Genomic DNA, 21,040 nt, shown 5'->3' on the forward strand with positions numbered 1-21,040 from the left:
CAGGTAGAAATGAATTTTAAAATATCTTATTATTAATTGTTTCATGCCTCTTTCTCTCTCTGTGTGTGTGTGTGTGTGTGTGTGTGTGTGTGTGTGTGTGTGTGTCTACATCTCCAGAGACAAACATTTGATATTGGATCCCTAGGGAAGACTACCCCCCCTAAGCATTTATTAGTGGCCTGCAGTTCTTTGTATAGGGTTGAGGCCTCATGGGCTTTTCCCTATCAACTCTGGCACGTCTATACTGTTTGTTGTCCCTGTTCAGTTCAATTTTCTGCAGCTATGTTGATAAGACACTATGGGTGTAGCTTCTGACATTACTAGGAGGAACAATCTCACAGCAAACTCCCTGTGCCTCTGGCTCTTTTAGTCCTTCTGCGTTCTTCCTCAATGTTCCCAGAGCCGTGGTTGTGGGAGTTGTTTTGTAGGAATTTCAAGTTGGAAGCATTTGCTTTACAATGATTTTTACTAATAAATATTTGTCCAAGGGAAAAAATTAAAGCCTGATCATTTTGTTTGAATAACTGTCCATTGTCATTACATTCATAAAAACAGCATGTAAGGTTACATGTAAAAATTACCATTGAGTATATGTTAGTCTAAAATGACATAAAGAAAAATTTCTGAGTAAAATGTTTTAATATAATACTAAACTTGAACGTGGTGCATAAACATGCAGTAGTGACTGTGAAATATGGGTGCCTTAGGAGTCGTCTTCTGGCAACAGGCTCTGTCTCCTAGGTGTTGTTATGTCCCCCTAGTCACCCTACAGTCTTTCCTTCACTTTGCTACGTGGATAGTATTTACTCACAGTGTCAGGAGCCAAGCAGCACCACCTCTTCCATAAGAGAAGTACCTAGTCCAGCTGGTTGTGGTGGCTCACTCCTCTAATCTCAGTACTCCAGAGGACAGGGATATGGAGTTCAGAGAATTCGAGGCCGGCCTGGTCTACATAGTTCCAGGACCACCAGAGCTACATAAAAAGATCCTGCCTTAAAAATAAATAAGTAAATAAATAAATAAATAAATAAATAAATAAATAAATAAATAAATAAAAGATGAAAAAGACATATCCTTTCTTATCAAAGAATTGTAAACCTCTGTAGTTCTCAGATGCAAACATACAGGTTAAAGATGGGAAATGCTGCATGTAGCACATCATGTCTGACAGTGAGGTGTTTGGGGAGACATGCATTCACCACATATTAAAGCAACTAGCATAAAACTTTTTGAATTTTATACTTCTTTAAAGTTTGATTAATTGTAATCATTCTTTTCATTTATAACTTGTAGGATTACAACTTAATGATAATAGTTTCATCTTTGGATTACCATGTTTCCTTAAAATGGTTGCTACTTGATATAGTTTAAACAATACAAATATGGGTGGGTAATTGTTTTCTCCTGCTGATGAGTTAGATTTGACTTATTGAGTCCTGTCATTTGGGAAGATAAAGAAGGTGAGAAAATGTAGTATGAAATAAAGATATAATAAAATAATTGAGTTTTTGTTTCTTTCATAGATTATGAGAAACTCCCATAAACAAAGAAGGATGTACTGGGGAAGACATTTGATAAGAGATGAGATTTGTAAATAAGATTTTGGTCTGCTCTGTAAGATAGAAGTGATCAGAACATGAGGTACTTTCTTAGGGCTAAAGATGACACTGGGATTGTCATATGAGGTCAATTAGTTATAGTGGTCTTTCTTTGGAGCACATGCTTGGTTCTCATGGCACCTCTCCTACAAAAACTGAAGCAAATAAACCATTTCATCCTTCATTATCAATATCTGCCAATTTTATGTTGCTAAATTCTTTCATTAATTTAATAAAGAAAACCAAAAATTACTGTTCAATGTTCCTTTCCCTTCAATATGATTATTCACACCTCAATATGCCACTTAATGTTTCCACGTCTTTTGTTCCTCTTGGTGAATAAAATATGAAGATGTACACTAGCAACAAAGAAATGTAACTTTGTACAGTATGTATGTGAAGTAATTATAAAACTCTTTAATCAGGAAAAAAGTCTATTTTTGTGTTTTTTTTTTTTGTTTTTGTTTTTGGTTTGGTTTGTTTGTTCACAAAGAATTGTTTCAAAACATTGAGGGGTTTTATTCAATTATCTACAAATAGGTTGCCATTCTTTTTCCCCAACCTTCTATATACCTCTCTGAGATGAAGATATAATAAACTGACATCAGAACAAGTTAGGAAGAAAAGAGAAACACTGTAACACTGTGAGGTAAGAAATGGGAAAAGAACTATTGATAAAATTCAGTGTCTGAGTACTTGTCTAGTAAATGTAATCCCTTGATTCAATCCCCAACATCACACAAGCACACAATAACAAAAACCTACATGGATATATTTATGTTTAAAACAACTCTCTCTAGGATCTGACACAACCAAAATGTAGAGACCCTTTTTAATATGGTTAAATTCAACTACTGCAAGAAAATTATTCACATATGAATGAGTAAAAAGTGGCATCTTGGTTACTTTAAGATTATATATTTCAGCTGAAATAAACCTTTTGTCTTTTTTAATGTTGAATTTTGGTTGAAAAATACTGTCCTTTTTCAGTTGTTAATTTTATGCATTTTATCTATACCTTTGTTCTCTATCCATTCTATTCTATCTAGCCAATTGAGACATTAAATCATAAAAAAAAGGAAGTCAAATATGTGTTATGATCCTAACAAGGCCAATTATACCACAATACCCAGTAGTTAGATTAGGTCAAGTTACTTATGAAACAAACCTACTTGGACATTCTTATCTAATATTCCTTCAAGGGTAAGTGTTTGTTTTTGTCTTTTTAAACTTCATCATTTTGCTTGACGGCCTTGCATTGGGTACATAATTTAAAATATTGTGGATTGGAAAACTATATGTTTTAAAAAACATTTATTTCAGTATAACAGTGAAATATGAGTTACCCTAAACATCTAAGAATGGGGTTATGATTAATTGAGTTAGGACATGATCTTTAACTTCCACTTTTGGACTATAATTACTTAGATTGGATAGCAACATAGAAGCTAATTCTAACTGGAAAAATGATACATTCTGGTATAGAAAAATAAAAAGTATAGATTAATTATAAAACACAAACTCATTTAGAAAGATGAACAAAAAGAAAAATAAAACAAAAATGACAGCCATATTTTAAATTTTAACTTTATTTTTCTACTTTCAATGTTTTTGATGATGTTAAAATAATGTTATGTTGAAAATAGTTATTATTTTAGCCGTTTTTATAGTTACTTATTATTTTTCATTGGAAATTTTTTCAGTAATGATAATTAGACTTAATATTTTGGTATATGCAATTTTATCATCAGAAAAATATTATTTCATGAATAATAAAATGAGATATTCTATCATCTGGAAATTTTTGACATAGTGTTAATGTTTAGAAATTTTTTTTGTGTGTTTGTCAGTGCTGTGACTGAATGCATTCATAACTTGATATTGATATGGAGTATTTTTATAACTTAAAGTCACCTAGAAACTCACATTTTGCTTACTAGGATTAGTTTAGGGCTTCACAATAGATGAAGTAGCTGATGATAGATAAGGTTTCAGAACAAAGAAATGTGAGTGTAGAGCCAAGGGAACAATACTTCACTTTAATTGAGGAACCTTATGGAATGTGTTAGCTGGCCATACATTCTCATTTGTCCCAGATGTAATCACACCAACATTACTTAAGTATAAAATTATCTATAGCACTCCCTGGCCCTTATATAATCCTAAGGTTTAGTGGTAAAATATATGGTCTTCTTATTTTCCAATGTAGGTGAATAGATGGCTTGTTTTGATCACAAGTACATTGTGGTTTTTCTATGGATTGGAACAAAAATCGATTTTTGAAGTAACTCAAAGTTACAAGAACTATTTATGGACTTCATGGACTGCCTCATGTTCTTGGGTCTGTTTCAGATCTAGGTCTTATTTACTTGATTTGGTACACAATTCTAATGGTGGCTAGTATGTGAGGATCCTGCTTCCCAGCACTGAGCTCTTTGCCTTTGAAGTTGCTACGTTTTGCTTTGATCATGAAATATTTTTTTCACAGTGTTTTGATGATGAATAATGGTTAAAGTCATAATACCAGAATGTGACTTTTCCTGTGTTTTACCTGTAAGCTTAATGGGATTGTCAAAGATGAACTCTTAAGTTCCTCTTTGATGAAAATCCCAAAATTCTTCTCAAACCCATTTTCTCATTTTCTTAAAAATAAAAGAAAAGGGGATGTACAATCTTGTGGGGGAAGATAAAAGAACACCTTCTCTTGCCTTGGGAGTTTTTCTTTTATCCAGAGAATATGTTTTGAAGGCCATCATATGCATTGTATATTTTACGAGAAAAGAGACTAAACTAGTTATTATTATACTGGGTATTAGTTCTAAAGTCAGACTGAATATTTTTCTGGGAATCAAACATCCTAGACTGTATAAACTAACATTTCCTAAGACAGGGGTTTCAAGATTATCTCACAGTTTAGTTCATTTCTTGTTCTCTTATTTTAGTGAGACACTACTGAGTTTTTCTTCATAAACTGGGTGTGGTGGTGAATGCTAAAATTCCCATCATACAGGAGACTAAGGGAAGAGAATCTACAAGACTTTGAGGCGAACGTGAGCTGTGTATCTTGGGCAAGCTTGGATACAGAGTGCGACCCTGTCTTAAAATTACTGCTCATCAGTAAATAATTGATATTTTGCTACATGGATGTGTGATTAAACTGCCTTCTAAATATTTATGGTTTTACTCATAGGCAAGTGCATCTTGCAGATATTCCAGAAATCCTCTTTGGACAGTAGCCGTGGTCAAAGAAGAGACTCTCATCTTGTCATAATAAGTGATAACTGAGTGTTCAATCCCAAAAAGGACATGTATAATCACCCACTCTGGGACCCAGGAATCGTCACAGAAGAGGGACTGGGAAAGCTGTAAGTGTAAGATGTGGGGGAGTGTTATGAAGCCTGTCTTCTGGATGTGACATCACACTGTACTCATGAATACATACCAGTGTGACTCCCTGCAGAAAACCTATTTAAAGAAAAAAAATGAAAGAGAGAAAGAAAGAAAAAAAACCAACAGGAGGAGGACTGATTGGGTAGAAGATGGAGGTCAGCATGCCAGGGGTGAGATGGTAAGAGAGCAATATGAGGTTGAATATGTTCACAGTGCATTGTATCTAAGTATTAGGTTGTCAATATTTAAAATACTAAGAAAATACTCTCTCCCCAAAATGTTTTGCTACATAGAGGACAGTGGATATCACTGATATCAAATTGAACATAAATTCACCTATAACTCATAACACTATACTGTGATCTAAGAAACTCAGTGGACACTATCACTGTTGCTTATATTTCTTTCTATTATGATGCTAGTGGCAAGCAGTGAGGACCCAGTTGTGACAGAATACTGAGGACATGGGCAGTTCACTGGGAAAGAAGATGATATCTTCATGTTAACTCCATTTCTCAGAATGCAGAAGAAGTTTAGACTTAGACATGGTTTCAATACTAAATAATCAATTAATTGAGAAATCTGTGTGGGACAGATGGAATGTAAAGGAAAAGGCATTTCAAGCCCCCAAACAGTGGGTCTATGGATTAAATACCACATTCATGACAAGGAAAATTTATGAAAACCCATTGTGCAAAAGTGAACATTCAATACAAACCAGCACTGTGACACCCAGTACAATTCACAGTTCCAAACAGAAGCAGAAATAAAGAGAGTTGGGCACAAGGGAGCTCACATCAGCTACCTGTCCCTGCATCTGCAGGATGAGTTCTCCAAGCTCATCTGCCTTGGTAGCTGTAGCCTTTCCTTTTTGCAGGCTTACAATTACTCTGTTTATATTTTATTATATATCATTTATTGTTCTATTTTTTGTGTGTATTTTGTCCTGCTGAGGACTTGACACAGGACCTTGTACTTAGAAGACAAACACTGTGTAACAGAGTCAAATCTATTGAATGTCACTCTAGCTTCTGATTTCCACCATTGTTTAAAACATTTTCAATAACTCTTACTTCAACCCTGTAGAAGAGGTTGATTTTGTTCCCGCTCTGCAGACCTCTTGTCACATCCCAAATTCCATAGCATTCTGTGGCCATTATTGACTCATAAGTCAGTTTGTATAAAGTTTACAGGTTAGAATAAGTTGACTATTTTCTTGTTTTTGCTTTTTCTAATTTTGAACTGAAAAATAGATTCTTCGCTCATACGATACATTCCAACTGGCTCTACATCAATTTAGATTTTCTTTTTGTGACTTTACAAATTTTTTCTATCTCCACATTTCAAAGTTCTATAGCATCTATTAAGCAGGGATGTTAGTTTCATATCACCTTAGGGTGACTTACCTCATTTCCTAGGTTTACTACTGAAGTCTCCTTGTAGGTGACTTTTGTTACTCAGTGTGAACACCAGAAGTACTTTCCTGTGGTCTTGGAGGAAATCCTCTTGCCTTTGTAGAAAAAAGCCTCCCCATTACCTTGTAGAATTTAAGAAGAAAATCTAGCAAAACTGATCACTGAATAATTGCATTATGATGAATGGATTTATAGATGAATTCAATTTGCATAACAGAAGTTCAAACATGTGCACCTATGGGTTACTTAACATAATGGCAGAATTTGAATTTTGGTGTCAACCTATCTTAAAATGCCTTCTTTTAAGATATGTATTTCTAGTGTAAAGTTACTCAAAATTTCTGGGATTCCATTATTTATCAGGAAAACAAGGATTATATTGCCCAGCTTTAAAGAACAAGTTTATTATCAAAAAATATATTGAATTCAGAGTCCATTATACATTTTCTTATATATCAAAGGTTTTAATACATTCTAACCATAAGGATTTGTAGTTTTTAAACTACTAATTACTGAATTCTGTTGCTTGTCCAAAACCACCATTTTCTTTTTTTTTTTTTTTTTTTTATTTTGCAATACAATTCAGTTCTACATATCAGCCACAGATTCCCTTGTTCTCCCCCCTCCCGCCCCCCTCACCTTCCCCCCAGCCCGCCCCCCATTCCAATCTCCTCCAGGGCAAAGCCTTCCCCACAGACTGAGATCAACCTGGTGGACTCAGTCCAGGTAGGTCCAGACCCCTCCTCCCATGCCGAGCCAAGGGACCCTGCATAGGCCCCAGGTTTCAAACAGCCAACTCATGCAATGAGCACAGGACCCGGTCCCACTGCCTGGATGCCTCCCAAACAGATCAGGCCAATCGACTGTCTCACCCACTCAGAGGGCCTGATCCAGTTGGTGACCCCTCAGCCATTGGTTCATATTTCATGTGTTTCCGTTTGTTTGGCTATTTGTCTCTGTGCTTTATCCGACCTTGGTCTCAACAATTCTCGCTCATATAAACCCTCCTCATTCTCGCTAATTGGACTCCCAGAGATCCACCTGGGGCCTAGTCATGGATCTCTGCATCCAGATCCCTCAGTAGTTGGATGAGGTTTCTAGCACGACAATTAGGGTGTTTGGCCATCCCATCACCAGAGTAGGTCAGTTCGGACTGTCTCTCGACCATTGCCAGCAGTCTGTTGTGGGGGTATCTTTGTGGATTTCTGTGGGCCTCTCTAGCACTTTGTTTCTTCCTATTCTCATGTGGTCTTCATTTACCATGGTCTCCTATTCCTTGTTCTCCCTCTCTGTTGTTGATCCAGCTGGGATCTCCCACTCACCCAAGCACTCTTTCCCTCGACCCTCACCCTTCACTACCCCCACTCATGTCCAGGCTGTTCATGTAGATCTCATTCCATTTCTCTGTCATTGGGCGATCCCTGTGTCTTTCTTGGGGTCCTGTTTTCCAGGTAGCCTGCCTGGTGATGTGAGTAGCAGTCCAGTCATCCTTGTTCCACATCTAGTATCCTGTTATGAGTGAGTACATACCATGTTTGTCTTTCTGAGTCTGGGATACCTCACTCAGGATGATTTTTTCTAGATCCATCCATTTGTCTGCAAACCTCATGATGTCATTGTTTTTCTCTGCTGAGTAGTATTCCATTGTGTATATGCACCACATTTTGTTTATCCATTCTTCAGTTGAAGGGCATCTAGGTTGTTTCCATGTTCTGGCTATTACAAACAAGGCTGATATGAGCATAGCTGAACAAAACCACCATTTTCAATGAAGTATCTTTTCGTTCAATTGTTTTCCTTCTTATTGTACCTAAACAAAGACCGGGAGGCAACTAAAGAGTGCTAGAAGTGGGAGAAATGTCTTCCTCATCCAAAGACACAGCAGCTGGTTATCTAGTACCAAATGGTAAACCCTGAAAACATACATACATACAGCATTACACAGACTGAGCAGGTTATGTTTAGAAATATATGTGTATATGTTCAGATACATAAATGAATATGACATCATTTAATGGGAAGAGAAGTCATAGATTTGAAGAATGTGTGGAGGATTTGGAACAAGGAAAGGGAAGGGAGAAATAATGTAATTATTTTATAATCTCAAAAAATTGATTTTAAAATTTAAATTTTAAATAAATAATAAATTAATTAATAAATAATTAGAAATTAAAATGAAGGCAAATGCTTCCTTACTATTGTGGAATATCCATTTATACCATGTGAAAATGTGTCACAGTTTTATTTTGATTGGTTTAATAAAGAGCTGAATGGCCAATAGGCAGGCAGGAGAGGATAGGCAAGACTTCTGCAGAGAGAAAACTCTGGGAGGAATCGGAGGCAGGGAATTCACTAATAAGATGTGAGTAAGTACAGTATGGACAGGAGGTAACAAGCCATATGGCAGAATGTAGATTAATTTAAATGGGTTAATTTAAGTTTTAAGAGCTAGTTGGGAATAAACCTAAGCTAAGGTCAAGCTTTCATACTTAATAAGAAGTTCCTATGTCATTATTTGGGAACTGGCAGTCCAAAAATACTGCCTAAATTTGGCATTCAATATCAAGTGTAGAGTAACTGGTGCTATACCTGGTAGGAAACTAGATAGAAATTCCTGCAGCAGCAGGAGCTCAGCAACTTCCCAGAGCTGGAGCAGGTAAGCACAGCTCCCAGCTGGGACCCAGAGGCATGAGGCTAGGCTCTCAAAGAAAGAAGCAGTGACTGCAGCCCAGAACCAGTGGGGGTAGCCTGATGGACCAACAAGAGGGGGCAGAGCCAGCCCCCAGCACCATGTGCTAAGCAGAGTAGCATAGCCAGTGGCCTAGCCAGTTAAGTCTTGGCACACATGATCAGAGAAGGCTGCAGTCATACCAAAAGCCATGTCCAGACTGAGAAAATGTCTGAACAGGTACAGTATGCTTGAAAATGTGCTTAGATGCCAAAAAAATAAAAATAATGGGTATGGGTAGTCATAGAAAAAATAGTCTAAAAATAATAAATTAAAATCTTTAAGAGTAAAGTAATATACAAAGAACAAGCCACAATAGGCTGGGAAATACACAGGGTTTCTGGACCCTATACAGTGCTTTATTAACTCTAATTTTTTAATGCTAATGAGCAAAAAACAACAGTTGCCAAGAGATATTGGATTATGGAAACTACTGAATTAAACCAGCCTATATCTTAAAATAGGATGTTTTGACATAAGAATGGAAGTCAGGAAATGTGTTGCATTAAGGGAGACATTATGCCTTAGTTTCTACAGGAAATAAAAAGCTATGAATTACTTCAAAATTAATAAAGACCAGATCTGATCAGGGGGGACTTCCTGAAAATCTTGGCTATAAACATGAAGGGAGAAATAATGAAAAACTACAAGATTGGTGACATACATGCTAATCCTTCTAGATGGAACAGCTCTGAGACTGGATAAAGCACGATAAATTTTTTTGGTTACAGAGTCCTTGACATTATTACATGCCATTGTTTCATATAACATGGATGGAGACTTACATTACAATTTGGTCATTCAGTCCAAATAGACTTATAAAATTGACAGATGTGCTTTACCTGCTCAATTATAGAGCAGAAAACCATTTTTAGCTGATTTGTGCACACTGTGTATTCCATATTTATTGTAATGAAGACATGCACATTACCTTTAAAAGTTTGTGTGTTTTCACAACAAAAGGACCACATATCAATGAAGACAAGTTGTTCAGGTGATACAGCCTCTCAGAGTGCCTCTGTGGCAGTTTCCTCAAAAATCTGTGTTCAAAACAACTTCTAAACAGCTAGCTGAGATGGTGGAGATTCACAGAATACTCTAGCCAGGACATCAGATAAGCCCTGAATTTTCTTATCACAAAGAGATTGGACAAGAAATTACACAGATAGCTTTCCCAGGACTTGACCATTATTCATATTTCCTCAGGGTCCCTGGAAGATGCAGTTGCACCTAAACAAAGGGAAGTAATTTTAAGAACATTATGCCCACATCCACAAAAGGTGGGGTGGGTGGTTTTTTGGTCATTAAGTGGATTATGGATGTCTCTCATTGTTTAAGGGGGTTAGTTACAAGTTGTTATTGGTCATGGTCAAGGAGAAAGATAACCAAAGAAGGTTAGACGAAGGAATTTGTTTCTTTTTTTCTTTCCTCTATCCTTCTTTCTCTCTACAGTGAAAAAGAAGGGATATAGGAATGATAGGATAAAAGAGTAGATTATTGAATGTACATTTAAACTAAAAGGCAACTACTAATCTCAAATATTTTATGTTGATATGAATTTTTGTATATTGATACAAATTTAAGGTTATTTTGATATAACATACTATATATATGTTTTTATCCATGTTTTAAGGTATTATACCTATGCAGCTCATTTAATGCCATGTAAAAAAATGTAATGTAAATTTCTACTCCTTTTGAAAGCTATTATTACAAACTATTTAGGATAATTAAGTAATTCAGGTTAGTAGTTAGTCATCTATAACAATCAAACTTTTAGTCATGTTTTTAGGGTCAAATAAAGATATATTTCAGATATATAGGTGATCTTCAAACACTTCAGATATCTACAGAATATGGCATTTAAGATGTTTTAATAAGGCTTTTCATGACAGTAAGATTCATCTGCTCCTGGCAGCACCAATCTAATCAGAGAAAATGATGGGCATCCAATAATGTCTATGTTGAGTTTGCTTTCATTGTGGCAAAGTCAGCCATTGGGCAACAAACTTCCCTTGATGCTGATAGTACGCTGTCCAAATGGGACAAACAGAACACAAAAAATGGTGACTATCAAATTTTACCAAAACAAGGTAGGACAGTCCTTCAAAATTCCTGCTTCACAGAAAAATATGTCAGATATTTTAGGTCTATAGGCTGAAGATGGATGACACAACATTGCAGAGGAACCTTGGGTGAGTGTCCAGGCAGCCAACTGTCTCTGTCATTTCTATAGTTTTGGAAGTTGTTTTCTTTGAACTTCCTGTTCACTCTGGTAATATTTTATCCTTCTTGGGTCTCTAATGGGGGTTGAAGACTAAACAGTTTAATGTTTTCTTTGTCACCAAATTCAGAAGAAAAAAAAAAACTTACAAAAGAGACATAAAGTTTATAGGGTTGAGAGACATAAAAGCTTAAGTTGCTTATCAAGGAAAAAATTTTAAGGTCTAGAAAGTTATTTTCAGGTTAGTGGTAATACAAGTTATGGTAAAAAGTGGTTTAGGTATAAAAGTTTGAACTTACCAAGATAGGATAGATAACAGAGTATTTTCTCCAAATTTGCAAAATACAAATGGGCTGGACAGTGTGAGTGTAAGTTTTACCTGACAATTATTTTATTGTGTATAGTTTCACTGTGCTAGAGTTAACAAAAAGAGGGAAATGTTGTGGCATATTTGATCACACTGCGTGAAAATGTGTCACTCTTTTATTATGATTGGTTTACTAAAGAGTTGAATGGCCAATAGCTAGTCAGCAGAGGATAGAGGGGACTGTCACAGTTATAGGAACATTGGAAGGAATCTGAGGTGGGGAATTTTCCAGCAAGACATGAGTAAGCCAGATGTACAGTATTAAGGAGAGGTAACGAGCCACAAGACAGAACATAGATTAATATAAATGAGTTAACTTAAGCTTTAAGAGCTGGTTGGAAACATGCCTAAGCTAAGGTCAAGCTTTCATACTTAAGAAGGTCAAGCTTTCATACTTAAGAAGTCTCCGTGTCATTACTGGGGAGCTGACAGTCCAATTGAAAGTCAGCCTATACAGTACAAATAGTTTCACCTTGGCCGGGCGGTGGTGGCGGCGGTGGCGGCGGCGGCGGCGGCGGCGGCGGCGGCGGCGGCGGCGGCGGCGGCGGCAGCGGCGGCGCACGCCTTTAATCCCAGTACTCGGGAGGCAAAGCCAGGTGGATCTCTGTGAGTTCGAGGCCAGCCTGGGCTACCAAGTGAGTTCCAGGAAAGGCACAAAGCTACACAGAGAAACCCTGTTTCGAAAAACAAACAACAAAAAAAATTGTTTCACCTTATTAGACTGTGAACAAATCTTGTCCTGTCCCCACCCTACTCCTGTTTATGATATTCAACCAGCTGTGGGTTCATTTTTTCTCTCTCTTTCCAACTATTCTTCTTTCAAGGCTGAATTTGATTATTTACTTCCTATGAACACTACAATACCACTCAAGTCTACAAAGGTGTGTTCTTGAATGCTTTAAAGCTTTTTTTTTTCACTATAAACACATACTTTGTATAGAGAGGATAAAATTCATAACATTTTTTAATATTCAGGTTTTTCTACTCTGTAAGATCTATATAGTGATAATTTCTTATGATGAGATAGTACAAATAGAAAGAATCCAATCTTCATAAATGGAAGACAGATTGAAAAATCAATCAAGAAGATATCCAGATGCCCTCCCGCTCTGTATGTGCCTGATCCTGAAGGAAAACTTCAGAGAAATTGACGAATGAAAGATGAACTTTGGACTTAAGGACAACAGAAAGACACATCCATGATCTAAAGGAGCACTCTTATTAGAGTGATGAGAATGTAAGAGAGGTTAAGAAGGGCAATAGGCAAATTAGAAAATAAGAACCAAAAGACAGATATGTATCAAGAAGTCTTCTTAAATGTAATGGAAACAGAAGAAAGAGCAAGAATATGAAATAGCACAAGGTAACTAAACACAGGATTAGGGAAGGAGCATGTGTGTGTGTGTGTGTGTGTGTACAAAAAGTGTATACTTCACTTTCAAATTAATTTCATCTTATTTATTTCATAAAATTTAAAAGTTAATGTGAATTCAAACTTTGTTAAAATGTTTTAAATACAACAGTAAATTTGCTAAGAAGTAATCTCTTGATGAATCATTGATTAATTATGAGTAACTTTCTACTTATTCCTGTATCTCACTGAAATCAGCAATGACTATTCATGTTCATGCACACTAGATATTTAGACCTGCTTAACACACACAGATTTTAGTGTCACCTTGCAAGTCCTATTATCTGTATGTATTTGTTTTTGTATTTGAGTCCAATTCTATTTTCACATCCCATCTAAGTGCTAAATCAGGTAATATTTTCCAATAAATAAAATGCTTGGATCCTTTGGGAAACAATAATAATATAATTGAGCTTCTCTGATAAAGGTAGAGAAAAGGTATTAACTGTTGTTAATATCCTTGCATTCCATCTTCCCAGCATCTTTCTTAAAAACAAAGAGAATCCAATTTCTCATCCTAGATACAGGCACCTAATCATGACCCACAACAGGGAAATATGTTCAACCTTTAATAATGGAATGTAATTTAAAGACTAAGTAAATCAAATTCCCACACACAAAGTGCTTAGGGCAGTCTTAATAGAAAGCCAGAAATTCATCTGATTGGGATAAGGCATGATCTATTAGGAATTGATACACTGGTGTAAATTAGGCACTTTTTGTGTTGAAAACCCTAATAGCCTATAACATCTACTCATCTTCCTTTAGAGTAACAGAAGATTCCTCCTGCTTTTCACAAGCCTATTGGCTTTCTGAATATTTGGAGTCAGTGTTTCCTTTTTTTAACTAAAATAAAATTGTATCATTTCCCCTTTATCTCCTCCTCTTCAACTCTATCACACTCCCAATTCAGACCTACCCTCTACTTTAACAATTGCTGCTACATATAAAAGAATAAATATGTAAATGTAACTGACTGCTGAGTCCATTCATAGATGCTACTACACCCATTTCTATTTTTAGCTTAATCTCCTGACTTTGTTAAAGCTTAGCTTCCACTTTTCTTCATCAATTAAACATTTGTCTTTCACCATTTTGCAGTTTGCTATTTTTTCCCCCACTAAAATGCCATGACAAAAACTAGCTGCAGGATCTTGTCAATTAATAATAATTTCCAGATTGATTTACTGACTAGGTAATACTATTCTAGATTTGAGGAATAATGATGGTTAACAGGCAGAAGAAATCCCTGTCCTTAAAGAATTTGAGCAATAATCACCAGCTCCTTCATGACCATTTCTCCTAGTAGTCTCATCACCAGGTAGATTTTCTTTGGCTAATTTTAAATCCAGTTCCCTAGTCTATCTGTCATGTACAAATAAGGAAAAGGGATAGAATTATGGTAGGTCATTTTAGTTGCCTCTTCTACTCAAGCTATTGTACTTTTTAAAATATTTATTTACTTATTTGCTTATTTATTTATTTATTTGGTATCCTTCCTGTAGACCCAATTGCTTTCAAGTAGAGGCATAATATTGGATCGACACAGAACACTTTCCAATATCGTTCCAATGAAATTGGACAATTATAAATTAATCCTATACATTAAAAAATCAAACTATGTAGTTGACTTGTAGCATACAGAGAAGACAAACATTAGTAAAAGAAATAATGGATCTTGAGCATGCTAATACTGTGAGTACAAGTTTCATGAGTCAGAAGGGCCAAAAATATTACAAAAGTTGTTCAGTTTTAAATATGTTTTGTTTTTATTTTTGGAACAGGGTGCCCTTCTGTGGCCCAGAACAGCTTGGAATTCCATTTACAGACTAGGCTAGCCTCACACTAAAAGGTGGGCCTCCTCCTTCAGGCTATGGAGCGCTGGGATTATAGACATGAGAATTACACCCATCTTGTACTTCTAACTTAAAGAAAAAAAGAAGAAAAAACACAGATGACAGCTCTCAGGAACAGTGCAAGTGGTCAGAATGTGAAAAGCTGTAAAGGAGATGAACATCTCTGTAGATGAATTTCTAAATGGTCTTAATAAATAAAAAACACAGCTAGATATAGGGGTGAAAACCTGAGAGATCAGGGAAATAGGGAAAGCCATAGCCAACCTTACCTCACCAAATCTGCAACTTCCAAATGTGAGTTACTTCCTATCTAACATATGCCTTGCTGTTCTGCCGTCTGATTTGCTCTCTCTATCCAACTACATCACTTCTTCTTCCTGCCCAGCTCTGTCACTTCCTGTCTGTTTGTACAGACCTCCAGACCTTCATGGTTAACTAGTGTTGGAATTTAAGGTGTGTGCCACCATGCCTGGCTCTGTTTCCAGTGTGGCCTTGAACTCACAGAGATCCAGACAGATTCCTGCCTGCCAAGTGATAAGATTTAGGGCGTGTGCTACCATTGCCTGACTTCTTTGTTTACTTAAAATGGTTTGCTTTCTTCCTCTGATCTCCAGGCAAGCTTTATTTATTAAAGCACAAATAAAATATCTCAACTTTCAAATGTCTGTAATTCCACATTCCTTTAGCATAAGTAAGATGTATTATAATTCTGAGTGTTTGCTGAAATCCAATCTGGAAATGTTCCTGATCAGTTTTAAATAAATACTTGTTTTGCTTTCTGAGTATCAGCATCTAGAATACAATGCTGTCTGAAAAACTAGACTTTATCCTTCTGTACTTTCTTTGTCAAGGAAGGATGAATCTGTAGAATCTTGCTGATGTTGGTGGCATGTTCCTACCACAGAGAGCAATTCACTCAAAATTAGGCATTCTTTATTGTTTAAAAATAAGGTTCAGCCGGGCGGTGGTGGCGCACGCCTTTAATCCCAGCACTCGGGAGGCAGAGCCAGGCGGATCTCTGTGAGTTCAAGGCCAGCCTGGACTACCAAGTGAGTCCCAGGAAAGGCGCAAAGCTACACAGAGAAACCCTGTCTCGAAAAACCAAAAAAAAAAATAAAAATAAAAAATAAAAATAAAAATAAGGTTCAGATTTCCAAATTAATTCATTAAACTGAGGAGAAGGGTATTTTCTTTCAAGCATATTGAGTGCCATGTCTTCACTTTGAGCTAAGCAGGCATTATCACCTATAGGACACACATTAAAAATGTACTATAAGACCCAGAGAATAACTAGCTATATTACTTACATAAAACCAAAGCATTTTAATATTGACCAGGTGAGTGAATAAGGTAATTAACTGAAATGTACCTATTTTCCCTTAAATTCGATTAATTTTTGCTCAATGATTATCTGTTATTGAAATGAGCTTTGCCCTTTTGTGGCTGTTCAAAGTGTGATGCTGACCAGCTTTAATGAATTAGTTTGGCTGGTTTTTAATTATTTATCTGCTGTGTTCACACACGAAACTGTTTCTTTCTTATCATTTTGTTCAACTTAAAATTAAAGATATATTGTGGCACCATTCGTGGTGATGCTAAACCTTACCTTTTCCAGATTTTTTTTAAAATATCAATTCTGATTTAAAAAATAAACATAAATCATGTTTTCATCTTAATATGTAATGCATTATTACAAAAGTACTTTATGACATGGCTCTCATCAAATAATTTACATGGGCCCTTTAGGCCAGCTTTCTGTGCCTTGGAAGTTTGACATACCTGATTAATTAGTTAGGAATCCTTTTCTTAAAGGGAAGGATTACTTACTAGATTTCTGTAGCAGTAAGTAACTATACAGTTAAATAAGAATCTATAGTAGTACTAATTTGCTGATATCGATAATTACAATTATCAGTTGTGCCCATTTCTCTATCTTTGCCTATACCATACACTTGGAAAAGTGGTTTTGATATTCTCTCCATTAACAGTGAGATTCTTTGCTCACTCTCTCTTCTTTCCTATTTTCATTATTTTTGGAGAGTCCTGTAAATTGAGTCCTTGCCTTGTGTATCCTAGGTAAGCATTTGACCACTGAGAACCACCCACAGATCTGTTTTACTATTGTTCTAATGGGATATGGCATCACTAAACTCTCTAGGCTGACATAATACTCTTTGAAGTCTTAGAAAGCCAAGACTCACTGTCCTTATGCCTCATTTTTCCAAAGTTGTTAAGACTCTAGTCTTTACTAAGATAGTCTCATCTCTTTCATCATAGCTAGAATTGTGACATGTTTTATGCAATAACGTATTGAAGACATATTTTTTCAGATCAAAGCTTCCATGCATTTGCTAATTTTTCTGAGTTCTTCCCAGATAGTGTACGAACAACTACAGGAGAGCTTACTGAATGATGAGACCCATGTCTAACCAACTAGGGCATCTCATGGGACAGTTGGATCCCAGACTTCAGAGCACCTTCTTCAGTCTTCTAATTCTGACCTAATAGTTAACCAAGCATCATGAGTAAATTGATATTAGGTTAGCAAAAGCTTTCTAGATGACCTTTTGAATCTAAGTGCTTATTGGTTTAAGCAAGTGTAATGGCTCACTGATATTAATTTATTGATGAGAAAACACTTCATTATAACACAGACATTATAAATTCTCACTTAAAATCAATCAACTCAGTATAAATCTCTAAACTGCATTTAAGTAAAAGGTATTACCATAAATTTACAGTTATCCTAGTATCTTTTAATTCCTCCACATTGTACTCCTATTATGCTAGATCAGACTATACAAAGAAACTTGTTGATTATTTTTCTAAATTTGTTCATTTTCTTCACTTTTTAAATTTTATCTGGTGAATTCTTCCTAAAATCATTAATCAAACATGCTTCCTACTGTCTGTTTATACAACTACTCTCCTCTTCTAGATTGGCATATTTAAAAATAAGAGCAAATTGTAGTGCAATGAATCATGTTTCATACTTCTCATCTTTGTACAGCAGGTATGGGCTGATTACATTTACATTGCTATCCTAATTTCAAAGAGAAGCTTTGTCTCTTTTCCTCAGGTGATCTTTCTGCTTCAACTGCTGATTTTCAACCTAATTCTACAAACTCAGTTTATCTTATAAAACACAGCTTTAAAACACAATCACAAGGTACAACTATCCAATACTTTATTCTGTCTTCATTTTCCATGTATTTATTCTCATAGCACCTTATATCAATGTTAAAACGGTACTTAATTCATTATTGTTAATTTTATATGGATTTTTCCACTTTGTGATTTGATATCATTGATGGCAATGGATTATGGAACTTAAATATAAGTATATTTATATTCTTATACTCTAATAAAGTGCCTGACTGCAAATATGACATATGACTAGAAAGCAATAACACATTTTACATAGAAATTGTAGAACTTTTCCTAACTGATTTCTAGTAAATGTCTCTACAGAGAAATTATAAAAGTAATTTACAAGCCAACTCTGTAGTTATACCAGTTCTGATAGTCACCATTACATTTTAGAGTAATAGTAATTTGATATAGGTATTAGTATTCCCATTTTCTAAGTGAAGAGACTTGAAGAGGTAAAGAAATTTGACAACAGTCACAGAGGTCCTTTAATTCTCCCATTCTATTATCTTTTCACTTGAATTGAATCACTTAGATTTAAGAAAACAATTTAATCACAACATGGCAAGAACAAAACCCCCACAAGTGTTCTACTTCAGAGTTCATACACAGTGAAAGGTTAAAAGTGTATGTGAATATTTGAAGGTGGAATCTCTCCAGTACAGGTTTATTAAACTGATATGTTTTCACATGTGCAGGTTCATTGCAATTCTGGTCTTACTAGTCTGAATTGTCTTATAAATATGAATATATATGTATGTGCATAGACAGATAGATAGACAGATAGATAGATAGATAGATAGATAGATAGATAGATAGGTAGATAGATACATACATACATATATAGATGATAGAGAGAGAAAGAAAGAGCATAAGTGTATAAGTAACTGTAACAATTACAAATTATTTTCAACCTTTAAAATTGTGGAAATAAGTGAAGATACACTTATATTTAAATATACATTTTTTTTAATAACAAAACTTCACTTTGATGGGAATTTTGTCAGTGATCATCTTACTGTATTTTTGATATCTTCACTTGCTTGGGAGAATTCCCTGTAGTTGGTATTTTCTTTGGCAACCAACCAGCTCCCAAATAAAGACACGGAGACTTATTAATTATGAATGTACAGCCTTAGCTTTAGTCTGTCTCTCTAGCTCATTTACCTCAATTTAAACTGTTTCTATTCATCTATATTTTGTCTTATAGCTTTTTACCATTCTTTCATTCTGTTTGTCCTGCTTTCCTGCTTCCTCCATGGTTGGCTAGCTGGCCCCTGGCCTCTCCCTGATGCCTCTTTTTCTTTCTTCACCAAGCCTAGATACCTCCTCCTACTTATTCTTCCTACCCATAAGTTGTAGCTATACCTCCTCCATTACTACTAGCTATTCAGCTTTGTATTAGACCAGTCAGGTGCCTTAGGCAGACAAGGTAAAAGAGCAACGTATCTTTACATAATTAAACAAATGCAACACATCTTTGCATAGTTAAACACATGTTCTGCAACAATTCTATTTGCTCCCTAGCACCATGTATGTTTCCTGTTTCTGTTTGTTTTTCCTTCTCAACCTGAAATGACTTTCAAATGCACAAAGCAGGGATACTTTTTTTCCTCTGTGGATTCTTTTTTATGTTTTATGTGTGTGATACTGTGTGTGTGTGTGTGTGTGTGTGTGTGTGTGTGTTTGTCCATATATGTGTGTATGCACATGCAAACATGTGCACATGGATGTGTAGGCAAATGTTCAAGTGAAGGCCGTAGGTAAACATCAGATGCCTTTCCTATATCACTTTCCACCATTATTACACAGAGGAATAGTTTCTCACTGAATTTGATGCTCATCAATATGGTCAGACTGGACAGACTGGATAGTAATGAACTTAAAGAATATACGAGTCTCATTGCCCAGCACTGGGGTTACAGATCTATACCATTACACCTGCCTTTGTACGTTATCCTTATGCATACCACTCAGGTTCTCAGGCTCAAACAACAAGTACTTGAACAACTGTATCATCTTCTTAGCTTACCTCTGTGGTGATGCCACATAAAATAAGAAAGAAAACCTCTTGGTATCATTTACCCAAGAGCAGACATGATTTATTCACAAGTTTTATTATTCCCTGTTCTAATCTAATAGATATCTAAACTCAAACAGAGTCATCTAATCTAAGAGATTGCTTTAACCCAAGAGAGTCTAATATAAAGAGTAGTAGTCCTAAACAAAGACTACCCTCTTTTTATATTGAACATCAAAGTACACATAAGAACAAAAAGGAATTAGGAATGTTTTGTCTTAATTAATTATTTACAGAAATCTTATAAAGAAGGATGTGGTTTTTTCTGGCCTCACTGACTTTGAAGAGCACACAAAGCCACAATTAGATAGTATTGCTCTATGCCCACATGCTGCTTCCAACATATTTTTGGGGGATAGGGGAGTACATTGCTTTCAATGCTTTGCTGCTTCCAGAATACACTTAGATCTGGCCATGGCACCTCATACACATATGCATCCTTCTGAGTAAGGTGCATGCAAAAGTTATAAAGAAAACAACAGGAAACACTGTCCATTGCAATTTGTATAACTTAGTAAGATTGAGTATTATGTTTTTCTTAGAGGTCCTTTAATGTTGAATATGTTGAACATACAATATGTAGGTAGAACAAGTATATAGTTGTAAATGATCTAAAAGCATAGTATTTACTTGGTTATCACTTGGGTAACCACTTGAAAGTTTGGTTTGTAAAGGCAAGCTTTAAATAAAATTCCTCAGGAAAACCATTCCCATAAGTATCTTATGCAGATTCAAGACAGAAGCAAAATACATTTAATGCAAATTACACATACTGATGAAATCAATAAGTTCATTGACCACAAGTGGACAGCAAACAAAAT

Source organism: Peromyscus eremicus, chromosome 9, assembly GCF_949786415.1.
Source record: "Peromyscus eremicus chromosome 9, PerEre_H2_v1, whole genome shotgun sequence".
In the NCBI taxonomy this organism is placed as follows: domain Eukaryota; kingdom Metazoa; phylum Chordata; class Mammalia; order Rodentia; family Cricetidae; genus Peromyscus; species Peromyscus eremicus.